Source organism: Cryptomeria japonica, chromosome 9 (genome assembly GCF_030272615.1).
Source record: "Cryptomeria japonica chromosome 9, Sugi_1.0, whole genome shotgun sequence".
NCBI lineage: Eukaryota > Viridiplantae > Streptophyta > Pinopsida > Cupressales > Cupressaceae > Cryptomeria > Cryptomeria japonica.
The window spans coordinates 377,033,556-377,057,405 of NC_081413.1; the positions used below are offsets into that span (position 1 = coordinate 377,033,556).

General features: G+C 34.7%; 1 protein-coding gene across 7 annotated transcripts in view; it reads right to left on the reverse strand.

Annotated features, from left to right (window-relative positions):
* The window catches only part of LOC131072578 (uncharacterized), a 297,628-nt gene that overhangs the window by 213,030 nt on the left and 60,748 nt on the right, over positions 1-23,850 (reverse strand). The window contains exon 1 of one of the 7 annotated variants that reach the window (XM_058008800.2): positions 21,255-21,482. The exons of the other annotated variants lie outside the window; for them this stretch is intronic. The gene's annotated coding sequence lies outside the window, so the exon portion shown is untranslated. Of the gene's footprint in view, positions 1-21,254; positions 21,483-23,850 lie in introns of those variants that run through there. 7 annotated transcript variants of the gene reach the window in all.

Here is a 23,850-nt window from a genome sequence, read left to right on the forward strand (position 1 = left end):
GCTGATGAGCTACATGGTTGGCTCAAAATGCGCACTGCCATCCACCTTAAATTTGGTAATTCGTCTCCAAAAGAAGCCCACCATTGAGCTGAAAAACACATTATATGGAGATGATATTTTAAGACTAAGAATATCTTAAAATCTTAACAAACTTAATGAGCATGTTGGCAAAATAAAGAGATTGTCAAAAGTTTACAGAGTCTACCTGGTTGGCTGGTCTTCTTGCCTTGCATGGCAGCCCTAGAAGAGAGAAAACCCTTAGCTTGCTTGTACACTTCCAACTCTAACATAGCTGCATCAAATTTTTCCATGTCTGGAAACATTTTGTCCATGCACAGGTAGAAGCCATGTTTGATCTCAACATCAATATCCATGTATGAATCCTTGTAGAATAACAAAGGATTGAGCAAGTATCCTACAACATGGAGACGCGTCATCTGTCCATCCCATCTTCTATCAATTATGTCCCACAACGACATGTACCTCTCCCTATTATTTCCCAGCTTACTCCTTATCACCTCCTTGGCCCTATCCATGGCCTCATACACATATCCCATGGCGGGTTTTTCCCCATCCACTAGTCTCAAGACTTTTACTAGAGATTGAAAATTCTACAATTTGTTCAATAGATTCCCAAAAGCTGGTAGAATACATGTACTCTTCCACTGCTATGCCATTTGCTTGATTTGTGAAGCCAGACTCCATCCACACAGCCAAAACAAACATTCGCCTCAAATCAATTTTTTGGTCACATAGTTTTTGCAATGCAAGGAAGTGTTGCAAATCTTGTCACCCCTGGTCGAACTAGCTCCTTGCCTCCTATGAAAGAGCACATTATAGCCAAAATCCTTGTGTGATTATAAATAAAGTTAGTAACCTTGTGAACATTCTACAATGCCTCCTTAACCCATTCAATTTTTCCAATGTCCTCTAGGGTTAGATCAAGGCAATGCAATGCACATGCTATAAAAAACATAGAGGGGTATTTATTTGTCAGAAGTCTCCTAGCAGCAACACAAGCAGTAGCGTTGTCTGTGGTAAATTGAACCGCATTTTGTGGCCCTACATTCACAACTACCATGTCATACATTTGAAACAATGCAATTGTGGATTTCATTATATTAGATGCATCCACAGATTCCAAAAAAATAGTGTCAATCTCACAAGAGACAAGTTAATGAGAGTTCAGTTCCTTCTATCTGTCCAACCATTTGACATAATGTTGCAACCAATTTTAGCCCACTATAACCGATGCTCTTTTACAACATCTTCAACATCACTAACTGAATCTTTGAGCATACCAACCCTCAATGACTCATAAGATGGGGCTTGAAACCTAGGACCTTTAGCTACAATGGCATCTACCATAGGTTGCCAATATGGATTTCTAGAAGCATGGAATGCCAAGCTAGAGGAGTACCAAAAATTACCAATTGCCTTCTTGGCTTGTTTAGTGACAGTTTTCCTCCATCCTGTGCTCTCCAAAGTGGTTTATGATCAGGGTGTAGTACGAGGTTGGAAGAAAGTATTAATGTTTCCTCCACCTGTGTTTGGTCCACATGCTATAGAAGATGGTGCTGACCCAGATTCCCTGATATCCCCATCTTCACCATCCTCCTCACCCAAACGGTTCCTCCTAGCATCTATAGAACTACAACCTAGTTCAACCCCAATTCTGGCCTTTTTGGCCTTACTCTCAACAATCCCTTCAAGAGATTGCTTTGCCTGATACGAGACATCTGCAGGGCATTTTTTGCATATCTCAATGTTATTTCCTCGTTCTTTGGACAAATGCCATTTGAAACGGATAAATTCCACCACTGATGTCCTCTAGACACCAATTGCACTTGACCTTCGTGCTACCTGGAACTGTTGTGCAATGTATCCACGCAAAGTCTTTTTGACGTGGCATTCTAATCAAGAATCAAATCTACAAAAAACATTACACATAGTCTTTAACTTTTGAGTGAGAAAATCAAATTGTTGAGTTGAGGATTTTGATGCAGCAGGTTACGATGGTTTTGGCTGGTTTAAACATGTTAGAAAAATTTGTGTGTAGTGTAAACCATGTGTTCAATTCAAAGCACAAATTGATTAAAAAATATCAAATTGTCACTAAAGCATAAACCATTACATGTCTTTTTGAGTTTCTTACTGATTTTGATCTAGGATTCAAATTCTTAAACAATATGGGAAATAATTCAACAGGTTTTTTGTAAAACAACTCTTCAAGTTCAAACTATCCTTGAATTTTATATTATAGTTATTTGATGTTTATGAAAACATTGTAGGACAAATGTATGTCATGCTTGAAGATTTCAATATATAGCAGTAGTCCCAAAACTCTAGTTTTCATATCTTTTCTTTCTTACATGTTACTCCTATGATCTTGTTTATCAGACAAGAATGGAGACAAAAATTCAGACTCTAAAGGAGCAAGTTAAGCGACTTGAACAGTTATTTAATGTGATACTGTAAGTTCTAAATTTATTGATAAAATTACTGTAACTTCTAAATTTCTATTTAATGTGATACAGTAATTAAATACAAATTTAGAAATTAATCAAAAAATTACAGTAATTTCTATTTAATTTCTAAATTTCTAATTAAACTACAATGTATCAAATTACTATTAAATATACTATAATTGATATATTTAAAACTTATTTTGATGTATAATTCTTTTTCATCAAAATAAGTAAAAAAAATTGATATATCAATTACAATATATTTAACAGTAACTGTATATTTGATATATCAAATTACAATATAAAATATACTGCAATATTTAACTGTTAAATGTAAATTACAATACAAAATATCAAATATTTATATAGTATATTTTATACTGTAATTTACAATTTTACAGTATATCAAATATTTATACACAAATTACAGTATAAATTTATAAAATATACACTGTTAAATGTAAATTACAGTATAAAATGTAAATTATATGTATGCTCAAACTTGTATAAAATACTGTTAACTGTATTTAATATGTATGCTCAAACTATATGTATACTTTACATCAAGTATAAAATACAGTTAACAGTATAAGATGCTCAAGTAACAATATTATATAGATGCTCATATAAAATACAGTTAGCAGTATAAAATGTAGATTATATGTATGCCATATATGATGTATAAAATACAGTATAAGTTACAGTATAACTATACATCATGTATATCTTGCTTGTAAAGGGTTTCGGGGCCCCTTCAAAACCTGCTTTTTCATTAATCAAAAACTATACATCATGTATAAAATATACTGTATAAGTTAACAGCAAAATACAGTAACATTATAACAGTAATTTACATTTAACAGTAACTTGCTATATTTTGTAATATATTGTATAAGTTAGCAGTAAAATACAGTAACAGTAACAATATACATCATGTATATTTTATACTGTAATTTACATGTTAACAGTAACTTATACAGTAACAGTATAAGTTACTGTTAAATGTAAATTACAATAAAAAATATATTATATATCAACAACTAATACAGTGACTGTTAAATGTAAATTTATATATCTACAACTTATTTTGATGAAAAAAATTTGTAAAAAATTTGGAAAGAAATGGCGTAAATACTTGACTAATAATGGTCGAGAAAATGTGTTGCCCGGCTCTTGTCAGGAAAATAGACAAATTGCAGCAGCTCTAGGAAGATATATCTCTCGCACCTACCAACTCGCACGATCAACCAGTTGAGCGTCAAACTCAATCTGTGTCAACTTCAATATGAGAAACCCTAGTGCGTTGCACACTATAATGGAAAAATGCACATTTTTCGCGATATTAGGGTTTTTTCGCGCCATGACGATTACAAGAGATTAATCGTGCAATTTATTCCCGTTTTAATCAGGAAAAAGTCATTGAAAATGGTTTTGATTGGTCAACAATTTTAACCGGCGATTTTGCGGAATCTATCAAAAATTTCTACAAGGGGGAAAGCCTCAAATTTCATCCCATTTGGGAAATTATTGATAGCAGATGGAACAATCAACTCCACCAACCCATTCATGCAGCAAGATACTTCCCTCAACCCTCGTTTCAAGTTCAAGGATTCCTACTCAAATCCAAATGGAGAGGTCATGGAGGGTCTCACTACATGCATTCCAAGGATGATACCCGAGGTTGAGGTGAGAGACCTCGTTGTGGCTTGATTCCAAAATTACGAGGAAGCAAGCGATAAGCTATTCTCTGCAAAGCTGGCCAAGGGAGGAAGAACCATTCAAACCCCAGGTATAATATTTGGAGTCTTTCAAATGTATCTTACAAGCTAAAGATTTCGAAGTTACAAGTTGTAACTTACAACTATTGATAATTTGATAAAATATGTATTCACTTTGCTTTCTAACTCTTCAATGTTTTATTTTGCAGATGCTTGGTGGTGAAGTTGGGTTGGAAGTACCCCATATCTCAAAAAAATTGCCCTTAGAATCTTATGCCAACCTTGTAGTTCATCCAGTTGTGAGCGTAGTTGGAGCTTGTTTGAGGCCATCCACACGAAGAAGAGGAGCAAGTTAGCTCAAAAAACACCTCAATGACTTTGTCTTTGTGCAATATAATCTTTGATTGCGCACAAGGAAGGTAGAGGAAACACCAGCTGGTCCAATTGATTTGGATGATATAGATCCTTAAAGTGATTGGACATCACAGGAGCAACCTCCATTATTTACCAAGGATGACATCTATGATTTGGAGAGGCGGGTTATGGAGGAGGAGGGAGGTGGATTTGGATTCACACTGGATCACATTGAGCAAGATGAGTGATGAGGAGTCATTGCCAGCGCTAGGAGCAGTTAGAGGCAGAGTACAACCAGGAAGAAGGTCAAGCCATAGCCAGTCATGCCGACTCCTAGGACTAGACCCTCCAGTTCTACCTCTCCCCTAGTTTTTAGTAGAGCTAGGAAGAGGAAGATGTAATTGTATTGATGTATTTACTTCTAGTTTTACAAAAACTATTTACTATTTTGCTTCCAGTCATCAACATTCCACATGAGGATGCGATTTTGTACCCCATTTGCATTTAAATCAATTAAATATATCTAGATTCAGCTTGTTTCTTTTGTGTACTCATTTATTGACTCATTGGATGCATCTCCTCATTGAATTTTGCAAAAAAAATGCATTTCTAATTAAATTTAAGCAATTTTTTAAGTTGTTGAGTTTTTTGCCGAGTTTTTACCAAGTTTTTTATCGGGCTTTGGCAAGTTTTTGCTTTTGCCAAGTAGTTCAGCAATAGTTTCTTCAACACTCTCAGAACTCTCCACACTTCTTGGAGAAGTTTGCTATTTTTGGAAAGTATCAATTTTCATTAAGTTTGATATCCTGTAAACTCAAGGTTATGTTGGCATCATCAAAATTCATATTCAGACCATTTTAATTTTTTTTGCAACTTTATCTGGATGTGCAGAAAATAATTAATTATTAAGTTGTTGAAGAAGAAAAAATTTATAAGACAAATTATTTTAATCATTTAATCGGAGTCTCAAGTCAGTTTTTGGAGGGGAATTAAGAGGACAAATAATAATATTTTGCTATTCCAAAACGTGCTTATAAAAGGTGAATTTTAAAAATAACTTTTGGAAATCTCCATTGAAAGTTATAAAAGGAGGTTGAGGAGACTAATGAGCACACAATTATACTAAGAGAGGGGTGTGAATCAATATAACAACTTTTATCAATTTAAATTTTCTCAATAACAATTGCGTCATTTACTCAATTTCAATAATCATGCACATGAGAAGAACACAAAAACACAATATTTACATGGAAACCCCTACGGGAGAAAACCATGGCAATTACTTGCTTATCTAATAAACTTTTACAAATTTTGTAGGCTCAACCTTCTAGAGGCACCAACCTCACATTCAATTTGTGAGAACTTTCCCACTAGAGGCCCCAAAGCCTCATTCAAATTGTTTTCACAAGAGCTATAACTCTCTTCTTCAAATCTGCTATTATGGTGACAATAAATCTGCAACAAAAATGATCACAATCTCCTCATAGAGCTTACTATAAATCTGCCATACTACTTCTCACAAAACTCTTTTCAATATGCTTCATAATTCTGCTCCAAAGTCTTCTTTATCTTTGTATGAAACCCTCCTTACAAGTCTCATAAATTCTTCACAATTATGCTCAGTCTTCATAGATTTGCTCACTATTTGGAAGGATATTACATTGCACACTTCTCACTTATCCCCTCTTATATTACTTTAACATACCTCTTCACCAAGAGAGGTAAGTAACCCTTCATTAGTATGCAATACTCTTCATATCAGAATTATATATCTTTTATATCTCACTCATTATACTTTATTTTTGATCCACACACACTTATCTCCACAAATCTCACTCACATCTTATATCTTTATGTCTTCATGAAATGATGCATCTCTTAGAAAGGAGACAACTATCTGAATGGATATGTCTTTTAGTTTACAAATCTGTCTTGATCATGTATATATCTTCCTTACAAATCCGCCTTGTCTATATATTTCCTTCTTTATGATACTTTTTCTCCTCAAGGTCTTCTATAAGTCTGTTCACAAATCTATTGCCCATAAATCTGCCATAATGTCTGTCTTTAAATTCACTCTAACAGTCCTCACAATCCCTACACAAAATCTGCAAATCCACTCCTTAAGATCTGCTCTTCATATGCTTGAATCTAATGGTGTATATAATGATATGTTTCTATTTGTCTTCCACACACATCTCTGACTTCTCCCACATCATATTCTCCACATGCCAAAAATTTAAATTATATCTTCACCCCTACATGAAGAAAGGCATCTCTTAGAAAAGAGAACTCTTTGAAAAGATATCACCCTTTGTTAATTATCTTGCCTTTTAATTGCTTTTTAAAATGCTTTTATTTATCTTCAAATCAATCTGGTTTTTATATCTGATATATTTATTTTTTGCACACACAACTTACACTATCATCCCTCAATGCTCTCTTTATATCTCCCCAAGAGAGGCAATTTCATTTAGAGACATCTCCTCCTACTTTTAAAAATTATAAATCTTCATTTTATATGCTAATCACACCTTTTCATTAATAAATCTGTTTGAATGACACAAATCTCATATTACATTTCCATATTCCTCACTCCAACTTCTCTTTACCTTTATATCATCCTTATGACTTTTCATGAAAGGAGGCATCCCTTTCAATGGAAACAACCTTTTATAAAGGTATGACCATTTCTTAACTAACCACCTTTAGTTCAAACCTTAGTTTGCTGCCTTTTATAAATTAAGCATTGCTTCTTCAATATTAACTTTTAAATTAGGTTTAATACACTTTCTTTGATCGTTGTCATTTTGTCCTTTGACAGTGATTTACCTTTTGACATCAATGATAATTAAATTTGCCCACATTTGATATCAATGATAATGATGTCTTCTCACTGTTGACATCAACGACAGCATCCAACAATCTCCCCACTCTTTAATGATAGCAATCTTCATTAATATGCATTTGACATCCACGACAATATTTCCAACAGAGACTCATTTGATTCATTCTTAGCATTTGCATATTGTTGAAACCCCTTTGTGGAGGTTGAGCAAGATTACAAAACAATAGCTTCAGGATGAAAACTCTATGGTGAAGATATGTTCCAAAAGTGAAAGATCTTCTTCCCTAACTGATACAGGCATGGTTCAAATAGGATCACAGCTTGTGCTGAATCCAGAAAACATGCCATGGTGGATTCACATAGAATTCACAAGTTAGCTCATAGAAGAAGTTTGAGCAAATATTGTTATTTCTTTCCGAACACATCTTTGTTTGCAGGTGCCTGAAAGGGAGAGATCTTTATATTTGCAAGAAAATAAGAATTATTGGTATTTTATTAAATATTTAGAGAAATTGGAGACGATTGCAAATTTTATATCAGATTCAGAGAGGATTTACAAGGTTGTGGGTTGTGGATTGTGGATGATTGTTTGAGATTGGACATTGTGAAGGATTTATGCATTCTGATCTAGCTGCCAGCTCCAAAAGATTTCTTGAAGGTACCTGTGGGATGCCACCCTTGCTCATCATTTATGTTGCAGGTTCAAATCCCTACTACTATTACCACCACCTGCAAGGCGGATATGTGATGCCTCATTGGTGATAACAAGCAGTTGTGAGGGGGTGTAGGAATTTGTTTGATGTTGCAACCATATCCAGGAGAATCATGAGTCAAAGAGGAGGCTATTGATTGTTGTAGAGGCTCAACTCATCCTTTTAGGATAGACGCCAGCATATGTGAGCAGGTTCAGACAACACTAAGAAGGATTTGCTGAGTCTCATCTGCTATAACACGAGTTTTGGAGGTCCTAGCCACCTAGTTTGAGGGTTGTTCAATCGGGACTCAATCTAGCATCCTCAACGCTCATTTTTGCAATTGTATTTGGCATCATTTGGAAGGTAGAGAAATAGATATTTGCATATTTATAATCCTATTTCTGGAACAGCAGATTGTAATGTTCAATCTCTATTATTCCCAGCTCTAAAGAGTGCTTGCCAATTGTTTGACAAAATGCCCTAGATATTTTATATGAATGTTGGACTAAGTTTATGATGAAAAAATGATTCAAAATATTAGATTCAGCTATTCTAAGTGTTCATTATCAAAAGCTCTTCATGATAGCTTGGGTACAAAGTGTTTGATGAAATGTCTGCAAGCTAAAACCATAAATATTGCAAGTTTGGAACAAAATTTCTTGGTTAGGTTGTTGCAGTGGTATAAGAGCTAGTGATCTTGTCAGACTGTTGGATGAGAGAACTAATTTTATGCAGAAGATGAAGACATTTCAAGAATCCATGGTAGAAATAGTGCAAGAATTTCAAAAATATCAAAAGAATATAAAGAAAATCCAGGGAAGCTGAAACCAATCTTATTAGTTGAAAAGATAGTTAAAGTATCATCACTAAAGGAAGAAGATAACCGCTTCACTGATTCCAGATCAAAATTAATGATGAAGCTAATTTTCCAAGAGCATATGTAGAGGAAGAGTACTTGAGCCTTCCTGAAGAAAATGACTTAGAACATCCTTGTGAAGAAGAGGGTGATCGGTGGGAAGATTGGCCTAAACAAAATGATGGAAATAGCTTTTGAATTTTCCATAACTCACTCTTTGAGATGGACGCAGATATAGCTTATGGTAGCCCACTTTTAGAGGTGGATTTCTAAGATGACCCTGCTAAGATGCATGCACACGAGAAAAGTGCCTCACTTGATTCTTATGATGGTTTTAAGCTTGCTGGTATTTTCAAATCAACAATTACTAATAAGCATATGAATCATTTTGATGATATTAGTTATGAGCAGAGTTTTCCCATTCAAGAAACATCTAAGTTTGATTTACAAAAAAACCTTGTTGAAGAGCACACACATGAGAAAAATGTTGAGTTTGAGCTTCTTGTAATTCTCAAACCAACAACTGAAAGTAAGTAATTTGATTATCTTGGATTATAACCCAAGGCTTGAAAGTAATCATGAGTGTAGAGGATTGATGATTTGTATTTATCATTGCAAAGTTGTTTTCATCAACGGAAGCATCATAAGAATGGTGAAAGAATCCAAGATGTCTACACATAAGAGTATGGGATTCAGGGGTTCCATTAAAATATTGGGTATCAAGAATAAAGGGCTCTCCTCCATGCAAGAATTGCAGTTTGCAAATTAAGATAGTAGCCATTTTCTCATCTTGTTATGGCATTGAGTTTACTTCAGGTCAGCCTTGCATGATTTATGATGGTACATCTCCAAATTTCTCATGGAGCAAAGACCACTAACTAGAGTTAGGATTGCATGGAAGATATCCTTACTATTGAGAAAATTATGATCACCACTAGGAAATTTCAAGGAAAAGTTCACATGGATATCAGTGAATGGGAATTAGTTTAGTAAACTGTAGAGCAGCATAAACATAATGGTATCACTTCAATATTTAGTGTTCAAGCAAGGGAACATCAGGTGATGGATTTTGAGGTTGGTAGTTATAGGAAGAAGATTGGGAAAAGCCCTACAAGACAAACTTTCCTCATCTATGCTTCTAATTTTATACAAATCAGTCACCATGATTTTGAATACTCACAAATGGTATGGCTAACACTTTTGGACAAGAAAAACAGCAGATTTCAAATGGTGATCAATTGTGGTGAATTTTCAGCTTTTGTAGAGGCAACTTTCATTAGTCTATTGCTCACATTATCTATGCAAATAAGAATAATTCATTCTTGCAGCTGCAGATCCAGTTTCAAGTTGCTGATCTTGATGAAATCATCTAATGAATAGTTGATTTCAGATTTGAGAAAATGCAAGAATAATTCTCTAAAGGCCTTTAAATCTAGGAAACAAGTTGGTGAATAATTTCATCTAAAGGAACTGAAGAGAGCTCACATATCCTTGTTTTGGTTCAAAATCCAAATGTTCATTACTGCAAAATATATTTTCAACTCAAACTAATCCATGTCATCTCTTGAGGTTTGTTATCATTTGTTTTGAGTATCATGCTTATTGATTAAACAAATTATTTTCTCAAATGCCCAAGATCATAATTGACAATAGGAATTGAAGGTGACGTTTGCATTGAGACACACTAGTATGAGGTGTTTAATTTCAAAGAAGAATTCAGATCTTGTGGGTATTTCAACTTGGTTCATCAAGATGGTTATTAATCGCGGCTATAGGAAATGAAAACAAAAGAAATTTCCAACGATATTCTTGTTCTTATCGGAGTGGTGTAGTGGAAGCATGGTGTCGTTTTCCTGAGATTGATTTGGGATCCTAGAATCTCAGTGATTTTATCCAGGACTAGTCACTAGTTTGTGTAGGCACTTCTTGAGGACCAGCAATCTTGGGGAGGTAGGATTGTAATGTCCCATCTTTGTGGCTTTTCCAAATTCTTTGGAAACTCCGACTTTCTTGGATAGTGCCAACGTTTTCAAAAGAGAATTCGAGCAACGGCAATGAATTCGGAAAATCAGGGCGAGACTCTCAATATTTTCCGGTTGCAATTTCAACACTCTGGGAGCTCTCCACACTTCTTGGAGAAGTCGTTATTTTTGGAAGGTACCAATTTTCATTAAGTTTGATATCATATGAACTCAAGATTATGTTGGCATGTTTGGAATTCACATGTGGTCCATTTTATTATTTTTCGTAACTTTGGCTCGATGTGCAGAAAATAATTTAATATTTAAATGTTAAGTTGTCAAAAAAGCCAAAAAAATATGAGAATTATTTTAATTATTTAATTGGAATCTAAAGTCACTTATTCGAGGGGCAAAGTAAGAGGAGAAATAGTAATATTTTATTATTCCAAAAAGTGCTCATAAAAGGTTAATATTGAATATAACTTCAAAAAAGTTCCATTAGAGATTATAAAATGTAATGTCCCCAGTTTTTGAAGGGAGAATAATTAATTAAGTTGTCCCAATTAATGATATTTCTTAAGGATAGCTTGATTGATTATTTTAATTAAAAGTATTAAATTAATTATTTATAAAGTTATCAAATAAATAAAAATTAAAAGGTAACTTTATATTTAATTAATTTAATAAAGTGACTTAAATTAATATTATATCACAAAAGTCACTTAAGTGAAATAATATTATTTCTAGAAGCTTCTTGAAAGGCTGGAGAAAAAGTATAAAAGAAGGTCAAGTTAAGCTTCTAATCATTAAGGATTTGATATTTGATTTGGAGTTCTTCGTGGTGAAGGAACCAACTTGGGTTTCTACCATTATTGGTCACTGGGAACAATACCTCTCATTGATTTGCATAACTGAGGAGGTGAAAGATTCCTCCGAAGGGTTGCAGCTGAGAGGAAGACATTTCAGTCTTTCTAATTGAGCTTCATTGGCGGCCATAGGTCAAATTTTCTGAGGTCATCTTGCATAGCAGATTGGAGATCATTGGTAGAATTAGATTGCATTGATTAGTTGCATTGGAGGCATATTGGAGGCATTGGAGGAATGATTTTATTATTACCTGAAGTCTGATGTAAAGTTACAGTCATATTGAACAGCCATTGGGAACCACGATTTCACTCATGGAGGGTTCATATTACACCGATTCCACTTGCTAGTCGGAGCGCCCTCTTCCTTCGGTCATAGCAATGGAGTTTAATGCTTAAAGGGAGACAAAGGGGCTGCCATTTATTTATTATTGGCATTCATACCAGAACAGGGGCAATTTTGGGAAAGAGGTCGATTTGGCAAGAAGAGAGCATAAGGTGTATTGATATTGCTTGCTTCTTCATCCTAACACCTAGGCACTTCATCCATGTTCACTTTGCATTGTTTGCATTCAAATTTCAGTCATGTATGCATGAGTTTATTGGCAGCCATTAGTACTCAGAATTTTCTGAAATAGTATTCCATTGTAAGCCAAGAGTCTTGGCCATTGCTTAAGTACTTTGTAATCAGTCAATTGCTTTTCAATAATAAGGAGGAATAAGGTAGCATTCAGCTCGTATGTTGTTACTCCAATTGATTAGTTGCATGTCAAATGTTTGTACAAATGTCTCTTGGCTGTAGGCACACATTTTCATTTGAAAATCCATATATATGCATTTGAGAAGAGCAAAGACTTATTATGCATTGAATTTGTAATGTTAGATATCTTTTGCAAATACATTCCATATGTATCAGCGTCAATAACACGCAAAGTTATGCAAAGTCTTTTTTCTGTGTCAATAACACACAAGGTTATCAGTCTAAAACTTAGAACAGCAAGCCTAATGTTTGTGTGTGAATTGTTTGATATAATAGCTCGGGTCATGAACATCAAGAAAGCAATCAGATTTTGGTAACAGTAGGTTTAGAGGATGTAGGACAACTGTTTGACAATATTCCTTGAGCCTATCTTCAGCATTTAAGGCCATAATCAGCAAGGGATATTACATAAAAGGAGGTTAAGGAGACTCATTTGATTCATTTTTGGTATTTGCATACTCTTGAAACCCATTTGTGGAGGTTGAGTAGAATTGTTCAACAATAACCCGAGGAAGTAAACCCTATATCAAAGAAGGTTTTGGATGTGAAAGATCTTCCCTAGCCGATACAGGTGTGGTTCAATCAAGATCATGGTTTTTGTTGAATTATAATGTCCCCATTTTTCCTACGATCACTCAGTTGCATAGTTTTGCCTGTTAGCGATCTCCGCAGGCAATTACAGAGGCTAGGGGATGATTGGCTTGTTAAGGAATTTAGATCAAAGATAAAGAATACAATAGTTTGGTAATATGTAGTGAGGATAGACTTTAATAAGATCACTGCAATGAATATGTTTTACCTCCGATGTGTATACATATATATAACTCTAACTATTAATCTTCTATGATAATATCGACAGCTTGCCGGTTCGTGAAACTGCCACAATTATTGGTTTCAGTTCACAGCAAGTGTCGATGCCTATAAATAAAAGGATGAAGAGTCATGTCCATGTAGGGGCATGACTTCTACGTGGCTTATGCCACGTAGAGTCATGACCCTACGGGGACATGACCCTTCATTCAATGTTGTTATATATTACTTTCTTCAATCCGAATGAAGCTATATCCTTAACACTCCCTCTTAGAAAAAGAGGATTGAACTTCATAATTAAGTTTTAAGGAACAACATTCTAGATATACCCATTTATTTGACATGATCATTCACTTAGTAACACTTACTAGTGAAATACTTCATATCTCAAAGAGATATGGATTATCTGATATCCAGCACTCTGGGACAACAACTAATTGAAGTCTTATCAGATTACAACCTTGATTCTAGTGACAATTGTAACATTGTCATTATTATAGGTGAAATAATTTTAGTATCATGATATCCGACACATTCCGGGACAGCAAATTAATGTAGTCAATCATGATATGATTTTATCATAATTTCCGACATATTTCGAAACAATCATTTAATGATAACAATTCAATAACTCATCATAGCAAATTTAGTATCAAGATTTCCGGCACATTCCGGGACAGCAACTTAATGTAGTCAATCTTGATAACAGATCAGGCTATTGTGAAAGTCGTCACCTTACAATAGCGATCTTACACTTACATCACATGAAAGATCGTCACCTTCCATGACATAACACATACATGCAAACATGCAATATTGCATTCAAGATATTCATGAATATATCAATTAGATATGATTAAGATTAATATCAGAAATTTCCATTATAATTTAGTCATACCAAGTTTACCTCTAAAGTACTCCACTTTCAACTTTGCAAGAGGTTTGGTGAATATGTCGGCACTTTGCTCTTCAGTGCTGACGTGGGTCAATTTGATGACATCTCTATCTACCATATCTCTTATGTAATGGTATGGGATTTCTATATGCTTGGATCGATTATGAAAAACTAGATTTACAGAAAGTTTGATGCAGCTTTGATTATCACAATGAATCACAGTGGGGTTTAGGGGCTTCCCAAATAGTCCAACTAGCAATTTCCTTAACCATACTGCCTCACGTGCTCCCATGGAGGCAGCCATATATTCGGCTTCGTGGAACTCTGAGCAACTGCTGACTGTTTTCCGCTAAACCAGGATATCATAGCTGATCCAAGACTAAAGCAACACCCTGTTGTACTTTTAAGATCCATGGAACTTCCTGCCCAGTCGGAATCAAAATACCCTTGGAGTTGTATCTCAACATTTTTATACTTCAGGCCAAGTCCAATAGTGCCACGCAAGTATCTCAGAATATGCTTAGCAGCCATTAGGTGAATCTTCTTAGGTTCGCACATGAAGTGACTTAACACATTGGTAGCGTAACAAATATCAAGGCGAGTGTTTACCAGGTACATAAGAGATCCAATAATTTGTCTATAGTATGTAGGATCTGTAGGTTCTGAATAAACTGCTTCACTTTTGAGCTTATGAAGATTTGTTTCCATTGGAATGGATAGAGGCTTACAATCTATCATACCAAATCTGGTCAGGATATCAGTGGTGTATTTTCCTTGATTTAGGAAAATATAATTCTCTTTTTGCCATACTTCTAGGCCCAGAAAATAGTGCAGTAGACCTAGATCCTTCATATCGAATTCAGCCACAAGATCTTGTTTGCATTTTGCAATGAGGTGATCTTCTCCTGTTATCAACAAGTCATCAACATAGAGAACAAGTATTAACATGTCACCATCCGATATTTTGAAGTATATGTTAGAGTCTGCTTCATTTTTGGAATATCCTAGTTTGGAGAGATAACTATCTATCCTTTCGTACCATGCCCTGGGAGCTTGCTTAAGGCCGTAGAGAGCTTTTTTTAGTCTACACACATAGAGATTTCTATCATGTGTAACAAAGCCTTCAGGTTGTTCTATATATACTTCTTCCTCAATAACACCATTCAAAAATGCGGTTTTCACGTCCATTTGGTGTATCTTCCACCCTTTGGAAGCTACAATGGCAATGATGGTTCTTACAGAAGTACATCGGGCAACTGGAGCAAATGTCTCTTCGTAATCTGTAATGTCCCCAACTTGGTTCAAGACAGTTTTAACCGTAATTAATTGATTTCCAATATATTTATAACTTAACTAAATATATTTGGAGACAATTCCACCTTAACGTGAATCGAATCAGTGATATTCCGCAGCTCGATCAATTAACTATTAATAGATAAATTGTTAATCTATCATACATCCATAATAAATTTGCTGATCCCTACTTTGTCTTGGGATCAATCCTATTAATTGGATTTAGACCGCCCCTCTTTGGAACATCTCAATTCCCAACCTTGTGAATATTGACAGCAGTAGCAAGGATTATATCCAAACAATATTCTTCTTACTGTTTATTATCTTATGAGTTCTTTCTTATTTACAATCTAATATTTTTATGTCTGGTTACGGCATTATATTACAAATATATGTATATGTTTATGTATATCTATATGCATACTTATTGATATTACATCATTCATATAGTATTATTACATCATATATATAAACAAATAAATACATTATATTGTATTATAAATCATTTATATATTTATGAATTACCAATTATTAATACATTTACTAATTACCTTTTTGTATAAATCACTAATACCACCATTGCCTAAAACATAAATTGTTAGTATAAGGGTGGCTGTAAAAACAGACAGATCTGACATGCGTCAGATCTGGTCTGCCACTAAATATCTAATATGAGTGTCATACTTATTGCACTCTATATTAATATTACTATAAAATTCTGCATAGAGGCATTATAATATTAGGAAAACGTATTAAGCACATCCCCTATGCTTACCACCGAGAACAAGGATGCTACTGCCTGTAACTAAATAACAGTCCTGTTCTGATCCAATCCCCTCTTCATATCAACTATATAAATCTTAAAGCCCAATTACTTTACGTAAACTGATTAATGTATATGATTTCACTCTTGAATATCAAAGTGTTCGTTCTACGACGTATGGGACATCCTAAGTAAATCGAATGTATTGTGCTAACAATGTGCAAGACAATTGCTAATGTAAGAAGATTGATCCGAATAAGCTGATACATTTTATCCAAACTTGCAGAAGTTACGAACTTACATTGGCCAAATATCGAACAATATAAGCTTGATATAATATATTGATTGAATATAGGAATGCACTGTTCCAAATATATATATACGTTGTTGTTCCTAATATCTTCACCGACGTGAGTGTGATATGAATTCCACTAATCCGAATTACATATTCTCATTATGCGTCGGACTCTACTTTATGTATATTCAAATGATATTGATACTGTCCTATATGCGTCTTCAGATTTTGTGCCTCATACTTCACCATTTCAATTCTATCCTCCTAGGCGCTTTTTTCTCCGTGAATGATTGTAAATGTCTTCTTATATCATATTATTGGAATGATAAGTCATGATGCCAAAAGACATGTCTTAATGGCATCTTCTTTCCTTAATGCTAATTGCACCACTAATCGCTGCATTAGATCCTTTACGTTAATCACCTCCTTTCATTATGTTATCGATTAGCCTTCTTGCTAATCATGGTCTTCTTAAACAGATCGCTAACCAAAATATTGATATTATTACGTACATTCTAATTATCGATTAGATAATAGAGTTAAAGGATGTAGAATTGTAAACATCTAATGGTAATCGGTATTGTAAGTGTGTGGCGGCCATTAGAAGAGGTTGTCGTTGTTGATCTCATTAATATTCCCTTAATTCTGTATAGACAATCACTCTTTCCTTAAATTGATAGTATTTATGACTAGTCAACGATATTCAATGCTAATCTTAACCACTCCTTAGTGATGCTCGAATCACTATAAGTGTCTTTCGTACCAATAATATTAATTTACTGTTGCTTAATTCTAATTACTAATTTATTAATCTTAATTAATATCATTAATGATTATTTCCTCCTTAACATATCTTTGATGACCGCTGCCTTATTGCATTATAATTGTTTGATAGTTATTATATAAATAATAATCATATATAACAATAATAATAACTAATAATCATAACAAGCAATAATAAACATTAATAATTATATATTAGAGGAAAATCATGAAGTCTCATAAATGAGACGATTTTCCAATATTATTAAATGTTAATTAATAAATGTTTTAATTATCGTATTTATTTAATCCAATGTCCAAGGAGGGGTTATGACATAATCAATTCCAGCCTTTTGAGAGAACCCCCTAGAAAACAAATTTGGCTTTGTGTTTTTCAATACTACCATCTGGTGCATATTTGATTTTCAATAACCACTTTGATGAGACAACTGATTTGTCTTTTGGTATAGGTACAATGTCCCAGACATCATTTTTTAAGATAGATTGGTATTCCTCAATCATTGCATCTTTCCAAGCTTGACATGTTAAAGCCTCTTCAACATTTGATGGTTCAGATTTTGTAAGTTCGGTCAAGAGGGCAACATAGCATGATTGACTTCTTGTTTTCTTATTCTCTTTGAAGATTTCATCGGGTTCCACATTATTTTCTTCAATCATCTTTCTTGCCCATAGTGGTCTTTTCTTGTTGTTAGGATTTTTTAACATTCTCGAAATTAGGTGATTGAAGTTCATGATTTTCTATGCTATTCTCCCTCTGATTTTCAATTGTAGGATTTTCATTTGATTTTGCGGTTAGATCTTCTGCACTTAGAGATAGTTTATAAGCAACATCTTCTTCAAATTTGACATCTCTACTGATTTCAATGGATCTTCGTCTTGGAATATAGACTCTGTATCCTTTAGTGGTTTCACTGTAGCCAACAAATATGCCTTTCTTCCTGGAGGGTTCTAGTTTGGTTCTCTTTTCTTTAGGAATGTGAGTATACACGTGGCAACCAAAGATTCTTAGATGGCTTAAATCTAGTTTATTTTCTATAAAGGCTTCCTCAGGTGTTATATTCTCTAGGATTGAATGAGGGCATCTGTTTTGAATGTACACAGCTGTATTTGAGGCTTCAACCCAAAATGAGATATGTAGATTTTGATCATGCATCATGGCTTTAGCAGCTTCGATGATGGTTTTGTTTTTTTTTTTGTGCAACTCCATTTTGTTGAGGATTATAAGGTACAGTACACTCCCTCTTAATCCCAACAAAAATGCAGAATTCTTTAAAATTTTCAGAGATATATTCACCCCCATTATCTGATCTTAGAGTCTTTATTTTCTTCCCAGTTTGATTTTCCACTAGGGCCTTAAATTCTTTAAATTTCAATAACACTTCATTTGATTCTTTGAGTTTTATGAAATAGATCCAAGTTATCCTAGAGTAATCATCAACAAATATCACGTAATACAAGAATCCCCCTAGTGATGGTAATGACATTGGACCACACAAATCAGTGTGGACAAGTTCTAGTACAACTTTTGATTTGTGTTCACTTGAGGGAAAGGACCCTTTTGAGTTCTTCCCTAGAGCACATCCTTTACAAGTTCCAACATGATTAGATTTTAGATTGGGTAATCCTGTGGTAATTTTTCCTATAGAAGGTAGGGCACTAAATCGAAGATGTCCTAATCCCTAATCTTCTATGCCAAATTTCATTAGAGTTTGATACTTCATGATTTAGTGCTTGTTTTTGAGTATTACATAATTTGTATAAACTACCATCTCTAGATCCTATAGGAATAGCATTCTTTATGTTAGAGTTTTTAGGCCAAAGTAGAACTTTATCTTCATGTAAGGTGACACGATATCCTTGATCAGCTAGTCCTGAAATAGAGACCAAATTCTTTTTGATACCTAGTACAAAGAGAACATCTTTCAATTGTAATGTAACTCCTGTTCTTAATTGAATTGAGCAGGTCCCAATTCCTTTCACTAGATAAGTAGAATTGTCTCCTATTGTAACTTCTTCAGTTAAGTGGCCTTCAAAGCTTTTGAATTGATCTCTAAAACCGGTTATGTGTTGAGATGCTCCGCTGTCGATTATCCACATATGTTTGTTTGAGTTTAGTTCGCTTGATAAGGCTAAGAAAAATAGAGGATTCTCTACTTCCTTGACTTCAGCTATGGTTGCTCGAGCTTTCTTTCTTTCTGGGCAGAACCTGTGAGTGTGTCTTGTAGCATTGAATCTTGGAGAAGTCTTTGCTTTTGTGATTATTTCCTCTCTTCCATTTGAACTTCCTTTTCTTCCCTTTGTTGCTTGTGTTAGCATGTAGTGCTTGAATTTCTCCCCCTTTGTTTGGACCCAATCCTCTTGTGATTAGTCGAGATTCTTCTTGAGTGCAATCATTCTTGAGTTGATCGAATTTTGGTAGTGTCGGACGAGCACTAATGCCTTGAATAAAGGATTCCCAACTGGATGGTAATCCCTTAAGTGCTATTAGAGATAGCTCCATATCATCTATATTATTCCCAATAGTTGACAATTGGTCTTTTAATTCTGAAATCCTCATGAAATAGGATGTGATTGTTTCCCATTTGTTTATGTAGATATGCATTAATTGCTGTTTTAAAGTGAGCAATCTGCTTGCATTATTTATTTCATATGAGTTTTGAATGGTCTTGAACATATCATAAGTTGTAGTTAGTTTTGAGATGGTTGGGAGAATGTGATCTTTAAGAGCATCAATTATGATTTTCTTAGCCTTGTTGTTGTGTCTTTTCCAGGTTGTTTTCTTTGGCTCGTCTTCAGGCATCTTAGTATCTTCTTCTATGTATGCATCTAGTTCGAGTTCTTGAAGAATTGTTGCTATTCGAATTCTCCATGAGATGAAGTTGGATGCGCCTTCGAGTCTATCCTCCACTCTAACACTGTTCACCATGATTGATTTTCCTTTGATTCTGAGTGCAAGTCTAAATTTTTTTTAGAAAAGAGGTGTCACTATTTTATTATTTCTCTACCAACGTGGCTCTGATACCATGTTAAGGAATTTAGATCAGATATAGAGAATACATTAGTCTGGTAATATGTAGTGAGGATAGACGTTAATAAGATCGCTGCAATGAATTTGTTTTACCTCCGATGTGTATATATATATATATAACTCTAACTATTAATCTTCTATGATAATATCGACAGCTTGCTGGTTCGTGAAACTGCCACAGTTATTGGTTTCAGTTCACAGCAAGTGTCGATGCCTATAAATAAAAGGATGAAGAGTCATGTCCATGTAGGGGCATGACTTCTACGTGGCTTATGCCACATAGAGTCATGACCCTACAGGGACATGACCCTTCATTCAATGTTGTTAAATATTACTTGCTTCAATCCGAATGAAGCTATATCCTTAACATGGCTTTGCCAAGAGGAGTCTATACTTAGTCAATTTTTGGCCTTGGTGAGCTTAAGTTACATAGACTTTATAATAATTCATTATACAGTTATTTTTTCTATGATTAGAAAAATTATAAAGTAACTTTATTAAAAAGGAAATTAATAAAACTTAATGATGAATTATAAAATGGCCCCTTGGCACATTTCCCTAGAAGTTATAACTTAAAGGTTATAACTTAATATTATGGCCACTTTTAATGAGGAATTAGACCCTCAATGGGTCAAACCACTTAGGAGAAGTTATTTTTTAATAAAAAGAAACATTTTAACAAGTTTTTTGATGCCAAAAGTACAACCCTAACCCCAAATTTGAATTAGGGTTTGAGGAATGTTTAAAAGACATTGAGGGCAGCATTTTATTCATTATTCATTGGATATTTGACAATTTCTTCCCTAGAGAGCTCTACAGCAGCAAGCTTGATTGGAGTTTCAAGTTGAGAACGAAAACTCTCACCCTTATTTCATGTGTGGACGAAAACCCATTCACCTTTGCATTGAAGGAATCCTCTTTCACATCATTTGGTGCCAATATCTGGAAGAAAATTCATACTTTCAACAAGAATAAATCATCTACAGCACATTTGAGCAGATTGGAACACATTGGGGAACATTTTCCAGCAGTTATTGTGCCTTTAATGCTAGCCATTCCATTCTCAGGCTGGTCGTACCCTCTTTGCTTCTCCTGTGAAGCCAATAAAATAAATTAGAGGGTTTTGATTCAAAAATTTGTGTGTAAATTCATTGTTGGCAGCAAATAAAGACAGATTAGTGGTTCTTTCAGGGAAATTTTAACACATTTGGGCTACATCAGCATTTTAGTGAGGAAAAAGGGTCAATTATGGAGGTTTCTCCTGGCAAGAATTTGGAATAAGCACCTGATATGCTATTTCTTACTTAAATTGTTTTGATGATTATATATAAGGAGAATAAAACACATTGGAACAATTTGCAGCACCTGGAGGCTCCTATATTGCTTTTTGCACCACCTCCAGCATCAAAATAAGCTCATCCAGGCAAGGAGTTGGACACCTGGTAGGCCAAATTTGGCTCTAGTTGTCTTAAATAATCACTTTCTTGAATTTTGTAATTTGCTGCAATAAAATCAGAGTTCTGATTTCCTATTTTCAAAATTACTTTAGTTTTCTACATGTACTGTCTCTACTGTGCAACATTCAAAAAAGTCAATAACACGCAAGTTATCCCAAAATCTCTTCAAAAACCAAAAAAAATTATACGCTAGCCAAAGAATTGAATCAAACAAACAAATCAGCTGTCAAAATCAGTGGTTGGCATCTTTCACGAATGTAGGTAAGTATCACAGTGGATTCACATAGAATTCACAGGTGAATTGATAGAAGTTGTTTGAGAAAGTATTATTATATCTTTTTGGTTACAGCTTTGTTTGCAAATGTCTACAAGGGAGACATATTTATACTTGCAAGAAAATAAAAAGATTTTTGATACTTTATTAAACATTTGGAGATATTGAAGCGAATTGCAATTTTTCTATCAAATTCAAAGAGGATTTACAGGATTCTGGATTGTGGATGACTATTAGAAATCGGACATTGTGAAGGGTTTATGCATTCTGATCTAGCCGCCAGCTCCAAAAGATTTCTTGGAGGTACCTATGGGATGCCACCCTTGCTCATCATTTTGTTTGCAGGTTCCAGTTCCTACAAATGCTACTGTCACTTGCAAGGAGGATATGGGATGCCTCATTGGTGATAACAGGCATTTGTGAAGGGGCATAACATCGCAGCCATGTCTAGGAGAATAGTGGGTCAAAAAGGAGGCTATTGATTGTTGTTGAGGGGCCACTCATCCTCTTAGGGTAGACAAAATTCAATAGAGTTAGAGAAATCATGGCCACTCCAAGCCTTTACTCATTCTTCATTCCTTGACAAAAAACTCAATCATTAATTTCTTAACCCTAGATAGAATCCAATAGAGTTAAAGAAATCATGGCAAATCTGGTTTTCATGCACACACAATTCCCACAAAATAAGCAATCCATTTTTATGGCAAAACCCATTACTCCACAAAATAAAGACCATTCACAACTCACAAATTCCAAATAAATAAAAACATTAAAAATTCCCAATATCCAAGTTCTACCATAGAGATCCTTCAATTTTATCTAGATTTTGAAATACAAACTCAAAATTCTAAAAATATGCTCTTGTCCCAAATTCACCAAACACACTTATGCAATCATATAATTTTTTAAGGAATTTTGAAGATTTTGGAATAAAATTCATATTTTTCAGCTTTCCTAATCTATGAAAATGACAATAATAGAATTTCTAAACTACCAAATGATTCTCCAACAATATAAAATACGAAAAATACCTTTATGAACCCAAGGCTGTTGTTGAGTAATTAAGCAATAAGACGTTTAATGTAATTAGAGTTAATGACGGCAGTTAACCCGTCGGTTGTCGACAGTTGACACCAGGTAACTGACCGGTCACCTTTATATATTAGCGAGTCCTTGGTCATGGAGACGGAGTTAGTATGGTCATTGTCATTGTACTGACATTATTATGGATCAATGAAGATCTGAGTTTCTTTATATTCTGTCATGATCTATTATGTCATGTCTATTATTTCTGCGATGCATTGAATTACACTTTATTGGCTAAACATTTGGCGCCGTTGCCTAGACAGACTCGGGAAAAGGAGCGGATGGCCTACAGACGCGATGAGCCTACCGGCGAGCGAGATTAATCCTGAGGCGGACGACACACGAACAGAGCTCTACGACGGAGAAGATACTACAACGAGGGAATTTTCAATCCTGCTTCAGGTGGCCATCGAAACCTATGTCCGAAGAGAGGCCACGGAGGCGGAAGTTCCAACAAGTGTTGTGTGGACCGCACTGGAAGTTAGCCCTGCGGTGAATTAGTTGATGAACCACCTCCCCCGATTGCTCGCACAGGCTTCACTTGCACAGCGGGCTCGCCTGGAGGAAATTGCTTGCGAAGAACGACGCCAACAGATCCTCCTACAGTATGAAGAAAACAACCGTCGTTGGGAAGCGCAACAAG